Source organism: Lactuca sativa, chromosome 2 (genome assembly GCF_002870075.4).
Source record: "Lactuca sativa cultivar Salinas chromosome 2, Lsat_Salinas_v11, whole genome shotgun sequence".
In the NCBI taxonomy this organism is placed as follows: domain Eukaryota; kingdom Viridiplantae; phylum Streptophyta; class Magnoliopsida; order Asterales; family Asteraceae; genus Lactuca; species Lactuca sativa.
Genome location: NC_056624.2, coordinates 135,424,673 through 135,447,060, shown reverse-complemented (window position 1 = coordinate 135,447,060; position 22,388 = coordinate 135,424,673).

Below are 22,388 nucleotides of genomic sequence, written 5' to 3'. Positions count from 1 at the left end.
GACATTCTCAGAACAAAAGAAGACAAATTCATAAACTAAAGTGGATAAATGGAATGAATTAATAAAAGCAGAAAAGGAATGTGAATAATGAAGATTGTGGCACGCTCATATAGCCTTGGCAATGCAAACTTAATGGCATCATAATGGCGTTCAAATAATTATTATAACATCTTGGTTTGAGGTACTTTCATTGTTGACCCTTATATTGAATTAATTTCATATTGGACCCTAAGTAAAAGAAAGAGTGCAAAAGGGCCATATTGGCATTTTGGTAATTTAAGACTTTGGAGTATGCTGAGCGTACGTGTGTATGCTAAGCGTACTAGGGGCAATCCTTAGTACGTAGGGAGTACACCTCGTATGTTGGAGAGACGTAGGCCATAGGGTCATGGGAAGGACTGAAGTAGTCCTTCATACCACGGAGCTTATTCAGCAGATCAGGCAAAGACTGCAGACCGCTCAAAGTTGGCAGAAGAGCTATTCCGATCGGTGCCGATCAAAGTTAGAGTTTTAGGTTGGCGATATGGTGCTCTTAAAGGTCTCACCCTAGAAGGATGTGATAGGCTTTGGGAAGAGGGGGAAATTAGGTCCTCGGTATATTGGACCTTTCTGTGTGATCGCCAGGGTAGGCAAGGTGGCTTACTGGTTGGATTTGCTTAGCAAGCTCATTTATATCCACAACATTGTCCATGTCTCTCAGTTACGGAAGTGTGTGTTGGACAACGAGACAATGGTTCCTTTAGATGATATCCAGGTCAATGAGCGCCTGAATTATATTGAGAGACCGGTGGTTATTTTGGAAAGAAAGATGAAGGTCATGCGCAACAAGGAGATACCTTTGGTAAAGGTTCAGTGGCAACATCGGAGAGGCTCCAAGTGGAACTAGGAGCTGGAGATTGAGATGAGGGAGCATTACCCCAAGTTATTCCCTGCAGCAGAATTCGAGGACGAAGTCTAAGTCAAGTGGGGGATAATTATAACATCTTGTTTTGAGGTACTTTCATTTTTGTGACAACCCGTAATTTCAATCTTGTAAAAGTCAAACTTGAACAACTAAATTCAAACTTATCCAATAAAAGTCAAACTTGTGCTTTGATGTAATTTTATGGTTAGATTAATGAGTCATAGGCGTATAGACCTTGTAGTCAAAGGTGTTGTGTGTTTAAGGATGGAAACATTTGGAACCGAGGACCTTCGCATGAGCCGCAAACCCTCACATGGGCGATAAACCCTCGGACCACAAACGGTTCGGATCGTAAACGGTTTGCAGCTGTAAACCTTCGGTTCGCAGCCGTAAACTCCTTCGGACCGCAAAATCTACCCAATATATACATGTCTGACTGAAATAATCCTCACTTCTACACTTCTAGCTGTAAACTCAAGCTTTTGCTCTCAAGATCTTCAACCGAAAACCCCTAGTTTTCTCTCAACTGTCAATGGAGGATCATTTTATTCACCTTTGGATCTTGATAAGAACATCTAGTGTTCTTCTTTTCCTCGATCAAACACCCTTCATTTCTGGGTTTACAACCGTAAACCCTTGAATCTCATTGGTTTCACCAAGAACACCAAGAACACACACTTAAGTTTATAGCCGAAAACACTTGAATCTTTAAGTGGTCGTGAACCGTTTGCGGCCGTAAACACTGAAGCCCAGCTGTGAACTCCAAGCAGTCACTCGATTTCGCTTCTAAACTTATTTTGTAAGTAATTCTTACATCATAGGTTTTTTCCTTAACACCTTTGAGGTTATATTCACTAATTTCATGCCAATATATCACGTGAATTGCTATTTAAGACTTGGTTTTGTCCCGGGAGCTAACTAGTGGAAACAATCATCCTATATCGAACTTACAAACGAATCACTCACTTAAGGTGGGTTCATACCCCTACAATTTACCTTTTAAAATGCTTTTAGGGGGGGGGATACAAGTAGAACACAACATAATTGTGTTAATCATTTACATATGGAAACAAACAAACAAAAGGATTTCTTATGCTTAAATGTTGTTAAAATCACTTCAAAACTCTTTTAAACTACTTTTAGATTTCTGTTTTTATCAAAATCATATTCGTGTATATATTTATGTATAAGTATGCTTTAACGGACTTAAGACTATTGCTAAATACCGTAACTCATGTTCCTTGTTTAGTTGTGGGCTTATGGTAGGATCACTAGTCCGACTGTCGGTTAAATCATAGTTATACTTGCTAAATATATGCATGAATATTAAACCCCATTTTCAAGAAACATACTTAACTCGGTTGTATATGTTGCACAATTGAGTCTTTTCTACAAATCAGTAACAGTTCAAACAAACATACTAGTTAATTATAATAGGTATAGTTTGGAGCATCACTACATACTATTTCTAGAACAGAGAAACAATACATGAGTCAATACATACATACTATTCCTATTCATTACAAAGTATATTATTCATTTACAAGAACAAGAAGGAACTTACATACTATAACAAGAACAAGATAACTAAAATTTGAGATACTATTTCATGGCATAACAATATTCTTGCCATGTCACGTTTTGTAACCAGAGCCTCCTAGAGGGAGAGCATGAGTTTATGTATAGATCTATACGGGATTGACCATCCCAGACCTTGCTGCTAGCTACAGTGGGACCTGCAGGTTTACGGGTGACAAATGTCATATCATTTTTGACGCCAGAAGAACGTCGTATTTTATACTAGTCTATCAAACATGGTTATAACTTAATCATATTTTAACCTTAATTAACCAGTTTGGTTTCAAGGTAGTTTATGTATCAGTAGTGTATTTTATACAATACTAATGTAAATCTTCATTTCCCATTACATTCATACGGTGATATTCTCACTGGAGAAATGCATATTATTTTTCCAGAAAAGATAGTTTTACAAATATGGAAAACATACATTTTATACTATTTCAAGTACAAACATACGTTTTATACTACTTTCAAGAGAACATAACATACAAATAGATGGGTCTTGGGTAGAAGACTACTTTTCATTTAAAGCAGAAAATATAGGATTTTCTAGGAAGTATGCAAACATTTTCATGAAACAAATGCAAAAACTTGACACTAAAATACTTATGAAGTCACCAACTTAAATGTTGATACTCTCTTTTAAAATAATTTGTATTCTCAGGAAAACAGTAGACAGGTACACTGGATTAGGTTTTGAGAAGACGGAGCATGTTTAAACTCGTCTTTTATTTTTGCTTTATATTTTTGGTGTCATACTACTATTCAAAGAGCACACATGTATTAGCTATATTATTATTGCAATGGATGTTGTTTCTTGTTTTACTATTGTGCATTGTTATGATACTGTACATGATGTCCTCTGCCCCCGAACGTTTCTGCCGTTCTGGTTTGGGGGTATGATAATTGTTGACCCTTATATTGAAATTTTTTGCATATTGGTCTCTAAGTAAAAGAACGAGTGTAAAAGGGCCATAGTGGCATTTTGGTATTTTCGGACTTTGGAGTATGTTGAGCGTATGTGTATACGCGAAGCCTACTAGGGTGCACCTTAGTATGCTAGGCGTACACCTCGTATGCAGGGCACACATGAGGATCATGAAAACCCTAATTCTTAGGGTTTGGCTCATATTTAAACATCACCATAGCGTCACATCTCATTCTTATTCAACATCTTTTTGTGAAATCGACCCACCAAGCAAACCCTAAGAGTAGGAGAGCATTTTGGAGCCTTTAGAGTGTTTAGAAGTGTTCTTGGAGAAAGAATAAGGTGGTGAGAAGAACTTGGAGCTTGAGAGCACTTTGGATCTAGGATTTCATTCTTGTTTGCTACCTCTAGGAGGTATAAAGCTTGGAACTTTACCACTCCATCTTGTAGATCTAGACATTTCACTCTTTTAAGTCACTTTTTGGTCCCAAAATGGTGATTCTTGAGCATGGCATGTTCTTGACCCATTAAGCCATCCTTTCAGACCTTAGGAAAGGTCTTGAGTCATAAAAATGGGGTCTTAATGGTTGGTTTTGCTCCATGCATTTTTTAGAAGATCTTAATGTATTAAGATATTGAGTTAAGCACTTAATGGACATGAAAAGTCATAAAGTTGGAAACTTTATGACTCTTAAGGATGATTTAGCCTTGGATCTTAAAATTAGACGTAAGAGCTTAAGGCATTAAGCTCTTAATGAAGTTTTGAGAGGACTGGGCGTACACCCTGTGTAACCTGAGTACGCATCACATACGTGTTTAACTCTCTCGTCTGTGGTCAAGATTTGGGTAAGCCATGCGTACCTTTGGAGTACGCCCTGCGTACACATTCTGTGTAGACTCGGCTGGGCTGACTCAGTTGACTTGTTGATTTTGATTAGTTTGAATTTGACTTTGACCAAGTTTAACTAAAGGGTATTTTGGGTATTTTTAATGGCGTTTGAGAATTGGTCATTTGGATGAATAGGGGACGGTTAGAGCTGAGATTCGGAGTCCGGACCTCGCCAACTATTGTTCAAACTATGAGGTGAGTTTTCCTCACTGTACTTACAGGTCGAAGGCACCAAGGCCGACCCATTGGACTGATATCCCGCTATACATTGATATGATGAGTATGTGATAAATCTTCCTGATTATATGCTAGTTGCTGATATGCATAGAATCATAGATCCTTAGGATTACCTTTGATTTCTGTCTGCATGATTATCTGTCTGTTGCTTATGTTTTTTATATGTTATATGTCGACATATTGTGTGGGGTTGAGGCTGTACTGCTTTGTGTTGTAGCCAACAAACCAAGGAGAATTCAAGATATGAGCTGAGCATCGTTTGGCATGTCAGACTCATATTGAGGGCTCGAGAACATTCCAGATACGATTTGAGGGCTGGTTGGCATGCCAGACTCGTACCGAGGGCCTGAGGGTATTCCAGTCCGATGACTGAGTGGACCCGTTGCATATTGGCATTTCCAACCTGGGGGTATTCCATCCCAAGGATGACTGGACCCAAAGGTTGACAGTGCCTGGGGTATTCCAACTCGATGGTTGATTGGACCCGTCATGCTATTGTATATGTTATTTGTTTGTGTGTTGGTACGTTGGGGGAACTCACTAAGCTTTGGATTATGGTTTTTAGTTTTTGTTTCAGGTACTTCTAATATCGCGGGAAGGCGAAGGCGTGCCATACACATCCTCTGTTTATGACTTTATGATTTTGGGACACTTTGATATGGATAAACAATTTGTAAACAATGACTTTGTAAACATTTTATGACTATGCGTTGTTTTTAAAAGTTTAATTTGTTGTGATTTTTTAGTCGTTAGAATTATTCCTTGTTAAACTCACAGAACAAGTGAGTACATATTCAATGTAGCGGTGTGATACCTTATCCATCACGGCTCGACTTCCTAATATTAGGAAACTCTATAAATACACATATATTTTAATCATTAGAGTAAGCAACAAGTTTGTCATGAAGTTTTATGACGAAGAAAATTTTGGAAGTTTAATCTACTTATTTAAATATTATGTTTGCTTAATTAAGAATATCATTATGTATTAAAGTTGTTATCTTTATTATACTTTAGTATATTTAGATTTGATGAACATTCATTCTTTGTATGCTTGGATTTTATTAATTTGATGAATCGTAGAATTGTATGACTAGTGTTTGATCAAAACCTAAGGTTAAATAGTAAAGTTTGTAATTTATATATGTAAGAATATATATGATGATCAACTATATATAGTTAATTGTATTTCATGAACATTGATTTCAATAATAAATTAAGTCTCTTATATTATGTACTGAACATTGATTTTTATGATCATTAATTCAATTGATCATTGTAATTAAAAGCTGTTAAAATCATATGATTAGTAATCCGATCATGAGAACTAGTCAATTTAGGAATCGGTAAATAACAAAGTTTAATCTGTTGCACATTTAGAGAAATCAACTATAGTCACGTAGGGGTGTTGATCAAGTAATTTTTTCGGGGCTTCGGGTAATTCGGATTTTTCATGTTAAAAAAATTCTCATTACCTGACCCAAATTAAATTCGGGTAATTCGTGTTTGAGTAATCCGGGTAGTGGGTCGGGTTTGGGTAATTTGGGTATTACTCGAAATATATATATATATATATATATATATATATATATATATATATATATATATATATATAGGGAAGATTATTTGGATAACAAAAAACCCTAAAAATCATAAAAATGCATAAAAAAAATACTTAGAGATCACAAAACTTTTTTTTGAAAAAATCGTAGCTTTTTATACAAAATCGGTGAAAAAAATTTTGAATTTTTTTTTTACAAAAAAAAATTGATTTTTATTTTTTTCCAGCGAATTTTAACAAAAACCTGCGATTTTTTATAAAAAAAATTCAAATTTTTTTTGTGGTCTCTAAGTATTTTTTTATGCATTTTTAGGGTTTTTTTTGTTTTCCATATAACCTAAACATATATATATATATATATATATATATATATATATATATATATATATACATATATATATACATATATATATATATATATATATATATATATATATATATATAATGGCAACTGACAATAAATTCATAAATATGTCGTGCTCTTTTAGTCTTGTTTATATAAACAAACGAGACATAAACGAAGTTACTCAAACTTTGAACAATGAGATTTTTTAGTTAATAATACTTGAGATATCAAGTAATATTTTAACAGATTAATCTAATCTAATACGATGTTAAAAAACAAATACTTAAAGATCTTAGTTTAAAAGTTTAAAATGTTTAAGATAATTTTAATCATAAGTTTTGCCATGTTCTGAAGTTTCGTTAATATAATGAGTTTGTTAGCTGTAATAAAAACTATAATTTAGAAAATAGTTAAGTTTTAAAGGACATGGTGACATATAAACAAATTCTTTTAATATTATTGGTGCCATATTGCCATAATAAAAAAGTTTTATGTTGTACAATAATGATAGTTAGTTTAAGCATTATCAAATACCTGTTACATAGTACAAGCTCTACGAAAGAAAAAAAAAGAATTTTTAAAATAATTCGGGTATACCTGAAACCTAACAAACATACCCTATAACCGACCTGAAAAAAAATCGGGTTACCCGAATACCCGAAAAAATTAACCCGATACCCGAAAAATCGGGCGGGTAACTCGGGTATCGGGTATTTTCGACAGGGCTATAGTCACGTGGTGAATTAAATCTAGAGAAAATTTCATATATACCCTAAATAAAGAAGGAAATATCATATTTGCCCTATTTAATTCCTAAATATCGTATATACCCTAAATAAGCATCTATAATATCATATTTGCCCTAAATGTTTTTTTTAATATTTTATAATCATTTTAAATCATTATTTTATACATTGACTATTATACCCCTTTTATAAAACTATATTAAAATTTCATATATACCCTTGAATTGTCAAAATATCATATTTACCCAAAATTATCATTTTATGACTTAGTATAAACAAAAGTGTTTTAATCGATTAAGATCTTATTTTATATGTTTATTATTAAAAAAAATTATCGATTATATTTGTCATTAGAAAGATAAATAATAAAGATGAGAAATGATAACAATAAAAGTAACTATTAACCTATTAGTCTATAAGAAAAACCATCGACACACACATATATATATATATATATATATATATATATATATATATATATATATATATATATATATATATATTCATGCAATCTTAAAAAATTAAAAAGTACTACATCTAAGAACAAAAAATCAAGTTTACCAAATTCAACTAATAAACAAGTTTACCAAGTTTAAAAAATTGAATACTAACGACATATTTTTCATGTGGACACTTAACCTTGTATGTCTCAAGTTTACAAAGTTCTCAAAAACAAAATAATTTTAACTAACAATAAAAACTTTTGAAAACAATTAATTATCAAGGACACCGGTTCCTTTTTCTTGAGGTTGATGTTTCACTTGGATCTAAATCTTGAAGTGCGGGGTTCTTGCATGTCTTTTCACGATGTTCGTATTCCCCACATCGTGGACATTTGTTCCTATTTAGCAATTCTTCCCTAAATACATCCATCTTCATGAAAGAATCTTCCCATTTACCATGCATATCAGTATATGCTTGCTCTTTCCCTCTAAATACTTTCAGATATGGTACGTTAACATTGTAAGTTTTCATATTCCACTTTCTAAGCTCCATGGGAGAAATGTCACCATCAGATTTCAACTTATCAGTAATTATATTTGCAATCCATCCTTGAGTGACACGCTTATTACCACCCATGTTACTTCGAGTACAAGTATGTCCTTCTTCAAGTTTCTTAACCTGCAAAATAATTAAATGAACATAATAAATATATTTTAATTGGAAATCATGTTAAAAATAACTTAGGTATGTACTTACTTCAAAGGTAATACCATCTTGCATGACAAACGCATAAATTCTCCAATTGCAATCTATGTTTTCACACCTTGCTATGAATCGTGTCAGATCACTTTTTTTAATATAGTAGTCAAACTCATTTATGATTGCGTAATGATTCAAAGCTCTCCGAAAAGCAACCACATTTTCAAAATTTGTACCAACTTTCATGCTTATAGTATTCTTACTAAAAGAGTAAGCTTCTTCATCATCATTTGTTGGCTCATCTTCATTCTCATAATTAAGGTGAGTATAATAGCTTTCTTCACTAAGACAGTAGTTTGAATCATCATGGGGTTCATTTCTGTTGTCACATAAATGGTTATGCGCACACTGATTATTTGAGTTGTGGTTATTCTCTGTTGTGATGTAAATGGTTACTTCTTTCTCTTTTTCATACATATTAAGCATAGCCATGAACTTCTCATCAGAATCAAGCTCAATAAACGATTGGCTTGATGCACACTTATCAACATAGGAAATTGACAATTTTGGATTGTTCTTTGATGAATAACACTTTATAATTTCTTCGTTTAGTTGACTCAATTTGTATGACCATGTGTCTATGTGGATGCATTTTTGAGAGCCAAAGCAATATATTTTCTTACAAGTGTTCTTCGCTAACCGAAAGACACCCCCATATTTTAAATTTAGCTTGTACTTGCCCATTGGTATACTTGCAGGAACGTAATCGATTATTGGAGACTCGGCCCTATTTTCCCATACTGGTTTCGAGGTGTCGTCAAGGATAATGTCAAAAGTATCTTACATCTATCAATTCTCGATCATAGTAAAAAAAATCTTAAAAAATAATCAAAACATTAATATACATTAACATTTCTAAAAAAATACTATAAGAAACTTAAACATCTAGAATATTACTATGTTTTTAGTTGCTTTATCTTAAAATTGAGCAAATTCGGCAGCCTCATGACAGTGGTGGGAAAGAACTTTAAGAGTCATGAACTACTCATCCACTTCTACTCTTTCTGGAATAAAAAATGCATAATTTATTGACACACTTCTTGAAATTAATGTACATTAAAATGCTTCAGTTTTCAAAAACAAAAAGGTTAGCGTGACAGAGAGCTTTAAAGCAAGTAGTTGTTTTTGTGTGATTATGTATGAAAGTATGTACAACATGTTTTTATGGGTGATAATAAAGTAGATAATCAATGATATATATACACCCAACACAATTTTCAGGATTGAAGTCAATTTTCACAGTTCTCTTCGCCTCAGGCTACTAAATGGGACAGCTGAGATATTTGGGACCGAAATGCCCCCAGAAAATTGGCTCATCTTCCCACAACGAATGAAATTTGCTGTAAACTCTTAATAACTTTGAAAAAAAATCCACTAGGAATATTAAAGATCACTTGAATCTTGTCCTATTATAATACTTCTGTTTCCTTCTTTTTGTAATTTCAGATATTTACATGGTATCCGACCACCATTGAAATGCAAGACAACACTGATCGAAACTGATTACGTAGGAGATGAGGTAGGATGTTATATCATCTCACCATTGGACACAACACTCCAACCTAACAATCTTTTACTCACTCATTAATATGTCCTACTTTATGGTTTATAAGATTTTGTTTGAAAATTTCTTACTTTTGTTTTGTAGTGTTAATGCAGATCTTTATAGGGTATTAGTAAAGGAGCTAGCACAGATATTGGAAAGGCTCGACATATAGGTGTATAATCACATAAAACACACTTCACGCATGTATAAGCAAGAACCAGAGATGAAATCACTAGAGATATGAATGACGTATTACCTCGTGTCGAAGCCGCTAATATTAGAATCGCTAATCGGCTATGATCAGTCGAAGTTTTCTGTACTAGATGACGACAGGGCAAGAATGATGAAGGCGACGATTGCATCTTTCATCAACGTAGGGCTTTGGTAATTTGTTTGGAAAGGGGTATTATGGTCAATTTGTTTATTTTTTATAATTAAAATGATTTTAAATAATAATTACTGATTATAAAAGTATTAAAATTTAAAATTAGGGCAAATATGATATTATGGTTGTTTATTTAGGATATATATGATATTTAGATATTAGTTAGGGTAAATATGATATTTCCTTTTTTATTTAGGGTATATATGAAATTTTCCCTTAAATCTAAACGGAAGCACATTTTATAACTTGTTATCTTCTTTTCTATGTGTAGTTTAATAAGTTATTTGCTATTTAATTATCAATATTATAAGTATCTAAATTCTAAAATTAGAAAAACCCCATCTTTAGTATTATTTTATAGTATAATTATTAATAGATACTCAGTATCTGAATAATACTCATTCCCCAAGTGTCATACACTATTTTCTTTTCACGATTATACTATTCCACGATCAGGTACATTCCTTATTGTATGACAACTAGTTAATATAGAATTAGATTTATAAATTTAAAACTAATATATAAAATACACATCATTGTTACATGGCCACTCTGACTGCATCTCAATCTATTGATCTTTCATTTCCTGAAGTTGACTTGTTATCCTCAATTCCAAAGATGCAAGTTCAAAATTCAAGTTGTCTACAAAATCTCGAGCATATTGATTACCTTCCGCTATACAAAATGCTTGTGGAATGTTTACACAATTCTGTTATTCATAAAACCCAAAATGTTCACGAGAAATATTATATTTTTCTTATTTCTACCGGTTTACACAACAAAATACAATGATGAGAAGAATATTGTATCTTTTTAGTTGAAGGAAATAGAGAATTCAATTTCACTAAACCAATATTTTCGAAGATGTTAGGTTTATCAGATTCTGGCACTATCCAAAATCCTTCCAATGAACATCTAATTAAAATGTTCAGCGAAATTTAGCAAAAACCTTATATGAAAAAAATATTTGATTTTTGCAAGAGTAGCTTCTTTCCCTTTAGTCCTAATTCATTAATATTTTCTTAGAATGCCTGACTAGTCATGTCATGGGATTGTAGTATGCTACTACTACTTTCTACCAATTTTTATTTGGAATATATCGAGATGTTCCTGTTGATTATGCATCAATCATCTAGAATGAGTTCACTAATAGTGTTCAAAAAGAGAAGTCTAAAATAACATCTCATTGGTTTTGGCCATGCATCCTATTTCATGCATATTCTTCAAATCGGATTGCTTATGATATGGAAGAAGAATCAATTCAATTGAATAAAAGGCAAATTCAAACATCTTTTCCACATTAAACCAAATTTCTCTTTTTTGGTCAGATTCTAGAATCCATGCTCATAAGAGTACATGAGGAGTTGGACTTATTAAAAGATTAAATATCGAGCTCAATTGATCATTTCGTATCTTAAGAGATTCATTCCAGAAGACATAACCATTCCAAATGTTACAAAGCGTGGACTTAAGATAAAAGAAAAGGTTGATATGAAGAAATGAAAAAAACGACCTTTCAAGATACCAAAATCACCAAAAGTATATGCAGTTAATGAATCTGCCGAAAAAAAGTAATCACATGGCAGATACTTTAATTCCGTGAACACCTCCGTTCACCTCAAAATTCTTAACTTCTACTATTCCCCCAACTTCCATTGTTCCCCCCTCATCATAGCCTAAGAATCCTCCCGGTGATCACCCCCGCTCACCTAAAAAATCCTAACTTCTACTATTCCCGAAACTTCCATTGTTCCTCCCTCATTATAGCCTAAGAATCCTCCCAATATTTCATCACTTATCGAAGATAATATTTTCATAATCAACTCAAATAACCATTCACTTCCTTGACTCATTATACACATCTTATCCCTCGATGAGTTCCTATTTTAAATCATTCTAGTCTTAATATTGATCAAAAAACCATGGATGACAATGATTATGACAGTGATCAGGATAAATTTTCTATTGCCCCAATCCAAATTAAAAATAATGATGATGCCAATTTTGGAGTTGATGATGCCCTAATGTTAAAGGGTAAATTTAGGGTGTTATATAGGAAATTTAAATCCTTGTACAATTCTATGACGTGATTAGTCAGCCATTTTATTCCACAAAGTCATATAATTCTTCACTTTAATTATGAAACATAAAGTTTGAGGCTCAAACACTTGAAATCAAAGATATCGTAGAATCTTTTGCTAAACATGTACATGAATCGAAACAACACTTCTCCATATTGAACCAAAGTTATTGTGCTAGAAGACGCTCAAAAAGAGCTGAGTGAAAAGATTGACAAATTGGTGAAAGAAGTTTTGGAATCTAAATATACCTAGACCATCGAGTCCATTGATGAAGCCTTGGAAGCAGTCCATTAGAAAATTAAACTCTTAGCAAAACCCATTGATCAAGTAAAGTTCGTACAAGAATTTACAAAGGTTGTCTTGAACAAATTTGAAGTTGGATTTCATGGGATGTTTGTTTAGTTAAACCTATTGACTACAATGATATAAAAACTCCCTAGTATACATGTTAAAAAATCATTGGTTGCATCACAGGGTGGAGATACGGGATTAAATAAGCTAGAGCAAACCACAATTTTAATAGGAACTACTCAATTGCCTTTTTTCAATCCTTTGAATGTCTCTAATAACTTTTAAGGTGGGAAACGATCTATAGCACCCCTCTTCACTTTTGAAAGACAATAAATTATAAACATCTCTTTATAAAATTCAAAGTGAAAATATATTAATTTTTGGCCAAAGTAATCTAAAGTAAAGTTGAAGTATATGAAATCACAAACATGTGGATATAAAGAATGTCAAAATCAGAACATGTATGAGAAAGTTATGACTATCTGAAGGCAACAAGAAAATAACAACTTCCAACCATCACCCATTTGCTAACCACAAGAAACTTTGGATAGCACGCCGACAGCATGGGCATTACGCATCCATCAAAATGCCAACCTATAAATAGTGGGTTTCCCATATTCCGTTCCTTGCACATTTCACTCTTAAGTCTTTCTCTTTCTCGATCTTATTCCCTCGTGATTTGATTTCTCGTTCTTGAGTGTCATTATTGAAGTCTAAACCATTGGAAAGATCCAATAAGAGAAAGATTAAGCACCAAAGTTACACTTTTTGTTTTCCAAATTTGTAACACCGTAAAAATTTAAACAATTTTTCACAATTGTAAACACATTTTTAACAAAACCATTCGTTCATAAAATGTCATAGCATCATGTTTTTGTTCATAAAATATCTCCCAAGATCAAAATACATCAACTCCCGTATGTGTGTGTGTACGAATCAATCCGGTGCCTTCCTGCGGTCATCACTGGTACCTGAAACACATAACACTGAACACTGTAAGCAAAAGCTTAGTGAGTTCCCCAAAATACCACACTAACACATAATAGCCACTCGAGGCTGTAACTCTGTTGACCCTCTGGTCAATGCGTCTCAGTGGGGCCCTCCAGCCCCAACTCTCTGTGAGCCCTCTGGCCATAACTCTAGGGACCCGAAAGTCCCAACTCTGTAACTCTGAATCATGCATATCACATATCACCATAAATCACAACACATAAATAACATGCAATCACACTGGCATATAACTCTATAGTACTCTGTCACATAACTCTATTACCACACTAGATAAAGTATAGTGAGAAGCCTCACCTCGGTATCTCGGTAAATCTCTAACCCGGTAAACGCTGGCCTAGCCTCCGCCTAACCATATGAAATAAACACTCTATTTAATATAACTCTCAAAGGCTAGGCTTTGCTCTCTTATGACACTCTCAGAAGGGTAAAAGACCATTTTACCCTTCTCATAACTCAAAGGCCCCACAATAGACCATACCCTAAAAGTCAACCAAAAGTCAACTCTCTGGGTTACGCTGTGTGTACCAGATGTGTACGCTGAGCGTACCCGGCTGCACCTCAGAATCGGGGAGTGCCACCCAGTACGCGGCGCGTACTAGGGATTACGCCCGGCGTACTCCCCTACTTCAGCCCTTTAGGTCTTGAGGTCTTAAACAGCTAAGACCTATGTCTATATTTTAGATCTGACCCCATCTAAGCCCCTTAATCCATAAAGTTGATGACTTTAAGCCTTTGCATGGCTGAACAAGTCACCAACTCTCACAATGATCCAACCTTCAACTCTAGAAGGCTAAATACTCATGCATGACTTCAAACTAACATCCAAGATGGAAACTTTATGACTCTAAATCACCAATAACACTGAAAGGGGACAGATCTCGGACCATGGAGCACTTTACACTCATAAAGTCTCCACCTTTGGGGGTTTTAGCCCTAAAAAGGGCACATACAATAACAACCAAAAGAAGAGGAAAGTTTTGAACTTTATACCTCCAAGTGTAGCCCTTTTCTCTATAGATCTCAGATCCAAAATGGCACCTCAAGCTTTAGCTTCCAAGAACTCCCTTCCTTCTTCTTCACCAAGTCACTAAAGCACCAAGAAGCTCAAATCAACACTCTCACACACTAAGGACGATGGGGCTCTCTTTTAGGGTTTCACTCAATGATATGGAGGCTAAGGAATGAGCCATAACACCCTTTAAATAGTGCACAAGGTGGATTAGGGTTTTTGCACCTAGGCCGGGTACGCCCGACGTAACTCTAGGTACGCCGAGCGTACCTTGGCGACTCCGCGTCCAAATTAAGCGCATGGGTACGTGCAGCGTACCCATATGGTACGCCTAGCGTACTCACTTGCTACAATCCCACCACTCAAGGACTAAACATTCCCAATCAATAAAGAGCAAGGATGAAAGAAATATACCTGAATCTCGGGGTGTTACAAAATTATTCGTCAATTGGGTAACTTACGCTATAGCTTAAGTATAACTTAATATTGAGTATACTCATTGTCATAGTTAGAAATCTAAGTATGATATTAATCATTAATTCTTGTTATTATACTGATTGATCTACTGAAGGAAGCAGTTTCTAGGATAGACACGTTGCCACGTTATTGAATTTCAGAAAACCTATATGCCAAAATGGTTCTGTCTACCAACTGTCTTAACTATCTTAACCGGCGAGCCCTTACTATATAGTCATTTCAATATGATTGGGATTAATGAAAGATCTAGTTATTAGTTACTAAATTTCATAGTTATTGATTAGTTATGGTACCATATGCATATTATAGGTTAATATGTGAATGACGTTCCTACTCTCCAATTGAACGACACTTAGTTGTTCAAGTGACTATCAGTTGAATTCCGCTAACTCATTTATTATGTTGACTATGATTGTATATCTCTAGTTTGTTCAATATACGAATATTAGAAAAAAGGACTAAGTTAGAAGATTCTTTACAAAATCAATTAGGGGTGGATGACCATGACACAATGTGTGATCGGTAATGAGTTAGTAGTCCATGATCCTTTATTAGAAAGACATGAACATGATTTATATATTAGTGAAAAAGAACTAGCTGAGGATATCCTTCATGGAATTGGTTAAGGGCAAATGATCGAGACATGATGTAATGCCCGTAAGTTCGGGGATGTCACAGTTTGCATCAGAGAATTAGTTTAAGCGAACTATGAATTTTGGTAAATTCTTGACTTAAATTTAGAATGCTAAGTGATGACTTTGAGGTCTGTGTCTAAAATATTTTAGGTTGTATACCTGAATTGACATAAGCCGTTGAATACTTTAGGGTACGTTCCTTAATTGCTATTATGTAGCATGCTTTAGGTTGTCTACCTAGATTGCTATTACTTGAATAGATTTAAGATTTGTTGCCGACCTTGATTTGGAAACTTTTTGTGTTCAAGATTCTAAACATATAAATTAATGTATTAGAATTGGCATATACATTTTTGAGTGATAGAGAGGATTATACGTCTAACGTTAATAATACATTTCCCGGTCGTAATAAAGTCGCATCTCGGTACAATGAACAATTGTTTGGTTTATAGAACGTCATGATGAGACTGCGTAACAAAGTAGGAAATGATAATTGAGACCGACAACCTGAGCCATAGCCTCATCATATAAATGAACTTGCAATGGAAGCTGTACCAACAAATAAGCCAATCACGATGGCAATAATTTGAGCTATAATTTGGGAAATGTTAGCTTAACTAATGGAGGAGATCAGACAACTATTCCAAAGGAATAGGAGAGATCTCACTGCATTAGTTGTAGAAACAGTGATAAATAAATCTAATCTGAAGAAGGAAGCTACAGTAAGATTGTAAATCAAGCTGAATCATGAACGGTTTGGAGGGACAACACCAAACAAAATATTGACAGAAATGGATGCAAGTATGAGGACTTCATGGCATCCTAATCGCCAAGTATTTTTATGGAACCAACACCATTGACAGTTATGGATTGGATCTATGAAATGGAGATGACATTTGAGAGATATGACTGCATTGATAGACGAATGACAATATTCATAGTCATACAACTATAGACTAGAGTGTTAAGCTGGTGGAGACGATTGGCTGACACTATGCCAAAAGGAGAAGCAAGAAAGATGTCGTGGGAGGATTTCCTTCTATAGTTAAAAAGGGAATACTACTAAAAAAGAGACCTTCAAGAAATAAGTAAGGAATTCTAGAATCTGAAGAAAGGAAAGATGAGCGTCAGTGAGTACATTGCAACCTTTATTGAGAAAATGAATTTAGTTCCTTACATGGTTGCTACCGAACTCTCCAAGATAGAGAGCCTTTCTAAAGAACTACCAATTAATTTTGGTCCAATGGTAAAGATAGCAACTAGAAACAACCATCTGGGTTGCCAAATCTATTGAAAACATGGTCAAAGGGAGAACTGCCGACCACGATGAAATTGGAAAGAAGAGAAAGAATGAAGGATTCTGAAAGTCCAACAAAAAAGTAGATCTTCAAAGTCTAACCCCAACGACAATAAGCTTGGGGGTAACAACCATGCAAACTGATGTAAAGGATGCAGAAAGAAGCATTTTGGACAATGCAAAGAAGAAGTGACTTACTACAAGTGTGGAATGATTGGTCACTATGTTGATGAATGAAGATACATTAAGAGGGTGTGTTTTGAGTATAACGAAGAAGGGCATGTAAAGAATGTCAGCCCAAGGAAGAAAGAAGTTGCAAAGCCGAATGTGCCACCAAAACCAAAGGAACAGGCATTCCAAATGACCCTGGAGGCGACAAAAGATGAATCAGATGTCACTTAAGGGAATTGAGAGAAGGAAGTTGCTTATTCGGAGTTCAAGATATGAAGTGGTCATCCCATATAGATAGTATTATCTTATGTAGCCTGATGTAATAAGCATGTATTATGGTGATCTTTGAATATTATTGTAATCATTTTTAGAAGTTATAAAATACCTAATTATGTTATACCATTCAATGTATGTTCAATTGTGATCCAATTCGTATCAATGATGCATATTTTTTTCTTCAAACTCATACATGTACATATAAATATATAATCATAACATTTATACGAGACCATGTAACTATTCTTTTGTTCTAGTTAGAATTAATTAAATGTACGATTAAAATAATAGATTATTTTTGCAAATTAGTTTGTAAGACGCATTTAAAGGAAATAAATGATATATATATATATATACATACATACATACATACATATATATATATATATATATATATATATATATATATATATATATATCCGGTTTTATCTGGTTTTTAGGGCCGGTCCAACCGGTCTGACCACTTTAACCATCGAACCGGTATGGCGGCCGGTTCAATGTCCGGTCCGATTTTCCAAACATTGGAGGAAAGAAAGCTTGAAGAAACTTTGGAATACCAAAGACAGATGGAGAATGAGGCAAAAGAAAAGCATCTTGCAGAGCAACTTAAAAATAATCATACAGACAATGAGTAAAGGGAATGTAAGAAAATTTTAGTGATAATATTTTTTATATTTTTTTGTTGTTTTTTATATTTTTGCTATTGAATTGTTTAATTTCTATTTAAATCTTGAGATTGCCAATATTCATTTCCACCATCTTTTTCTTTTGTTTTTCAGTTCGACTAAACATTAATTATTGGTCTTTCCAAATCAATAATCTGATGTATAATCAACATTCAAGTCAATAAATTTATCTGATTTTTCTTATACATTTTCGGATGTGGAAAGGCTTCGTTTTCAGTATCACCTCAGGATTTTGGAGTTGGAGAAGGTGGGTGGGCAGGGCTTTACTTTAGTCCAAGTCAATGGTCAATGGTACTTGTTTAATCAATATAGTAAAAACATGCGTTTTTTAATCCAAGTCAATGGGCAGGGCTTTGCTTTAGTCCAAGTCAATATAACGAGGTACATAGTATAGTAAAAAACATTAACTTTGTTACATTTAATGGTTGAATATTAAACTTGATAAATACTTTATACTTTAATGGAACCCGTAATACTACCTGGATCAAATATCATATCTCAAGTGCGGTCCCACATTCTTTGGATGGAGAAAAGGGTAATTTCGTCTTTTACAACTAACATTCCATGTTTGATTCTTCTAATAATTATATTAGCATATTAATTTTTTGACTATTATTTGATCACGTCACAAGAATTATCGGAGCAGGGGTTCATTAGTCTTAAAGAATTATGAAAGGCAAGATGTAACTCTACTTAGTTGGAATTTGATGTTTATCATCTTTGTGTATATCTTTTTAGTTTATATAGCATTACATAGCAGAAGGTGTCCCTTAATAGCAATGTAGTATTAGGTTATGTAGTTAGGGGAAACCTCTTAATAACCATGTACAATTAGATCACCTTAATATCAATGTATTACAATTTTTTGACATTATGTTATTGGATGAAATTGATTGTTTTGGTATATATTTGTTTACATATTTTTGTATTATGCGTAAATGAGTATCGTAAAGATGCATTGTAAATGCATATCGAAAATGGTTACTGAAGTTTATGACACGCAAATGCGTGTCATCTTCATTTATGACAGGGGCTTCTTTGATACGCATTTTGTGTCATAAACACGCACGTTGCAAGGTTATGACACGCAAACGCTTGTCGTCTTCCTTTATGACAGGGCCTTCCTTAATACGCATTACGTGTCATAACTGCGCATCGTAAATGCGTTTCATAAATGCACGTCAAAAATAGACGACACGCAAAAGTGTGTCGTCTCTCGTTATGACAGGGCCTTCCTTGACACACATTTGCGCGTCGTAAAAGGCTGTTTTTCTAGTAGTGTTTTGCTAGCTCTAGTTGTTCATTGTATGTTGTTATCAAGGTGTATGACAGATCTTTTTTGTAGGATGGGTGTACTCTATTAATTTTTAATTGTTTTCCGCATTGTACGCTTTTGTTTTCAACAAAACCCATCGATGGTATCAGAGCCAAAATTTTCAAACATTGATTACACATGAGTTGAATCAAACTAAACCTATTTTTCACAAAATTCTGATCTCATGACGTGACAGTGCATCTGTCATGACGTGAGATACGGTTTTTTTAGATTTTCGGTAATTATCTTTCTAATCTGATTTATTGTGTTATTTTTGGTAATGATCAAGTATTGATTCTGGTAGATTCCGATTTTTGAATGCCTTGTGATAATCCATAAAACCCTAAATATTAGGAGATATTCTTATTTGATAAATTTTAATTATCCTTTATGGATTTAATAATTAATTTAATTGTCATGTAATTAAAAGATAATTATAAAGTGATTATATGTTTAAATTGATTAATTAATTAGATGATAATTTTGATAACTAATATTTAAACCTTGTGTTTTGATAAGATTTTAAATACACCTTATACTATATATGATTTAAAGTTTAATACATTATGTGTATAAGATAATTCAGTCAAATCAATAGTAGGCCTCATTCACAAAGTCATACTCTAATGAGTTATAAGGAAATGACCTATAAAATGACCGTCATTGGGTGTCCACTCTCACCCACCGCTCCCTTTTATTATGAAGGGTCGTTAGATGAACGAGTTTGATTGGACAAAACCTCTAAAATTATGATACTATAGTTCATAAACCTTTTTATAAATCCCACTGTACTTTAGGAAAAATGTGAAATGTATGCTAATCCATGAAAACACACATCATTCTTTATATGTCGTTAGTGGAGTGTACGTGGTTAAACGACACACTAATTTGGGACTATAAAGTTGAGGTGATGGATAAATAAAAAATAATTGTTATTGATGGAGCGTGTGTGGTTAATCAACACATCAATTTGAGATGATAAATGACCTTGAGGTTGTCAAGCGGGTTTGCATGGTTATTCAAATCTTAATTGTGATCATCGGCATCCCAATCACAATTGGTAAGAGCATAATCAAGATTAAACATGTCAATAATAAGATTCAATGGATTTTAAATATCTAGGAATAATTCATGTGATTGAAATTGGTGAGATGACTCTACCTACCTAAAATAGATTCAAATTTTATTACAATATCCATCTTTAAAGGTCGAATTGAAAATATGGATCCTAGCCTTAATTTCAATTATGGGTTATTAATTAAAAATTAAAATCAATTAACTTGAATTATCTCTTCTCTTAAAATTTTAGATGTCAAATCAAGACAATGATGGTCTTCCTCATTCTTCTGGAAATGTTTCACCGCGTTCTTTAGGAGATGGTTTTCCACATTCGAGTGATGGTGAAAACAGTTTCCTTTCCTTAGGAAATGGTGCAACTGGACATCGTCTCTATTCAAATCTTCCACCTCCTCCTCCTTTGTCTCTCCCAATGTCACATTTTCCTTAAGTTGAAAGATATGAAACTACTCAAGCCTTATTGGCTTGTAAGCACAAAGATGGAAATTTTGTGTGTACGCACATTCTAGAAATGAATTCGTACATTGAAAAATTAGAAAGAATGAGTATCGTATTCCCAAGGGAATAAGCCATTGATTTGGTTCTTCTTTCACTTCCTAGTTCATATAGACAGTTCACAGAGAACTTTCATATGAGGAATCTTGATGTAAGCCTAATTGATTTGAATGAGATGTTGATATTTGCTGAAGCAAAAATACATAAGAACACATCTGTAGAAGAGTTGCTTAAAGGGTCTAATTCCAAGAATTCAATGGACATTGATGAAGACAATGTTGATGATCTATAAAAAAATTCTCTTCCCAATTGAAAGGTATCAGCCAAGATCAATCCGTTTGATCGTATCATAAAGAGAAAGGCTCATTCTGAGATTGTTTCGAATGTTGACCCCAATGATTCCATTTGTTTCTACTGTCAATTGAAGGGACATTAGAAGCGAAGCTGTCCACATTACTTGAAAGATCTTAGAGATGGTAAATTCAAGTCGTGTGACTTTACTTCAGGTACATCCATTATCTAATTCCATAAGTTCATATTCTATAGACTCTTAATACATGATCTGATGATCACTTTTTTATGGTATCGCACTATCTAAAAGAAAGAAGGAAGCTTAAACAAGTGAGCTGAATTCCATCATGAGAGTTGGGCATTTGTCACACGGTTCAATGGTCAAAATTGGAACTACTACTAAGGAGTTAGGATAATTTAGTAGATTGTTATTACTCTTCAGAGATGTTTAGAAATATAGTTTTTCATTTCATTCATTGGAAGTAAAAGTTCCGATTTTCATTTTATTTCAATAAAAGTGAAGTTTGGTTTACGTAGTTTCCTTATATTATTTCCTTGCAATGACATTAATGAAAGTGTTTGTTATGTTTCTATTAATACCCGAATTAATTATGGATTTGATTCTTATGATATCTCTTGTGGTAATGTCATAATTGACCAAGTGAAAAGAAATCTCATGACCAACTGGACAAATGCTTGGTGTTGTACAAGTCGTATTATATAATATATGAGAATCTTGTATTGGAAAATTTAGACTTAATTAATTGTTCACATGCTTATGTGAGGCAAGTGAATGGCTAACATATCAAGTACATGTAGATAGGGACTCTTTAGATTCACCACAAGGTAGGATAACGCTATTCGTCGTGATTTGTTGATGTTTAAGTAAATATGGTTTTATTTATAAGAATAAACAAAATTCTAATACTTTTGTAAAGTTCATAAGTAGC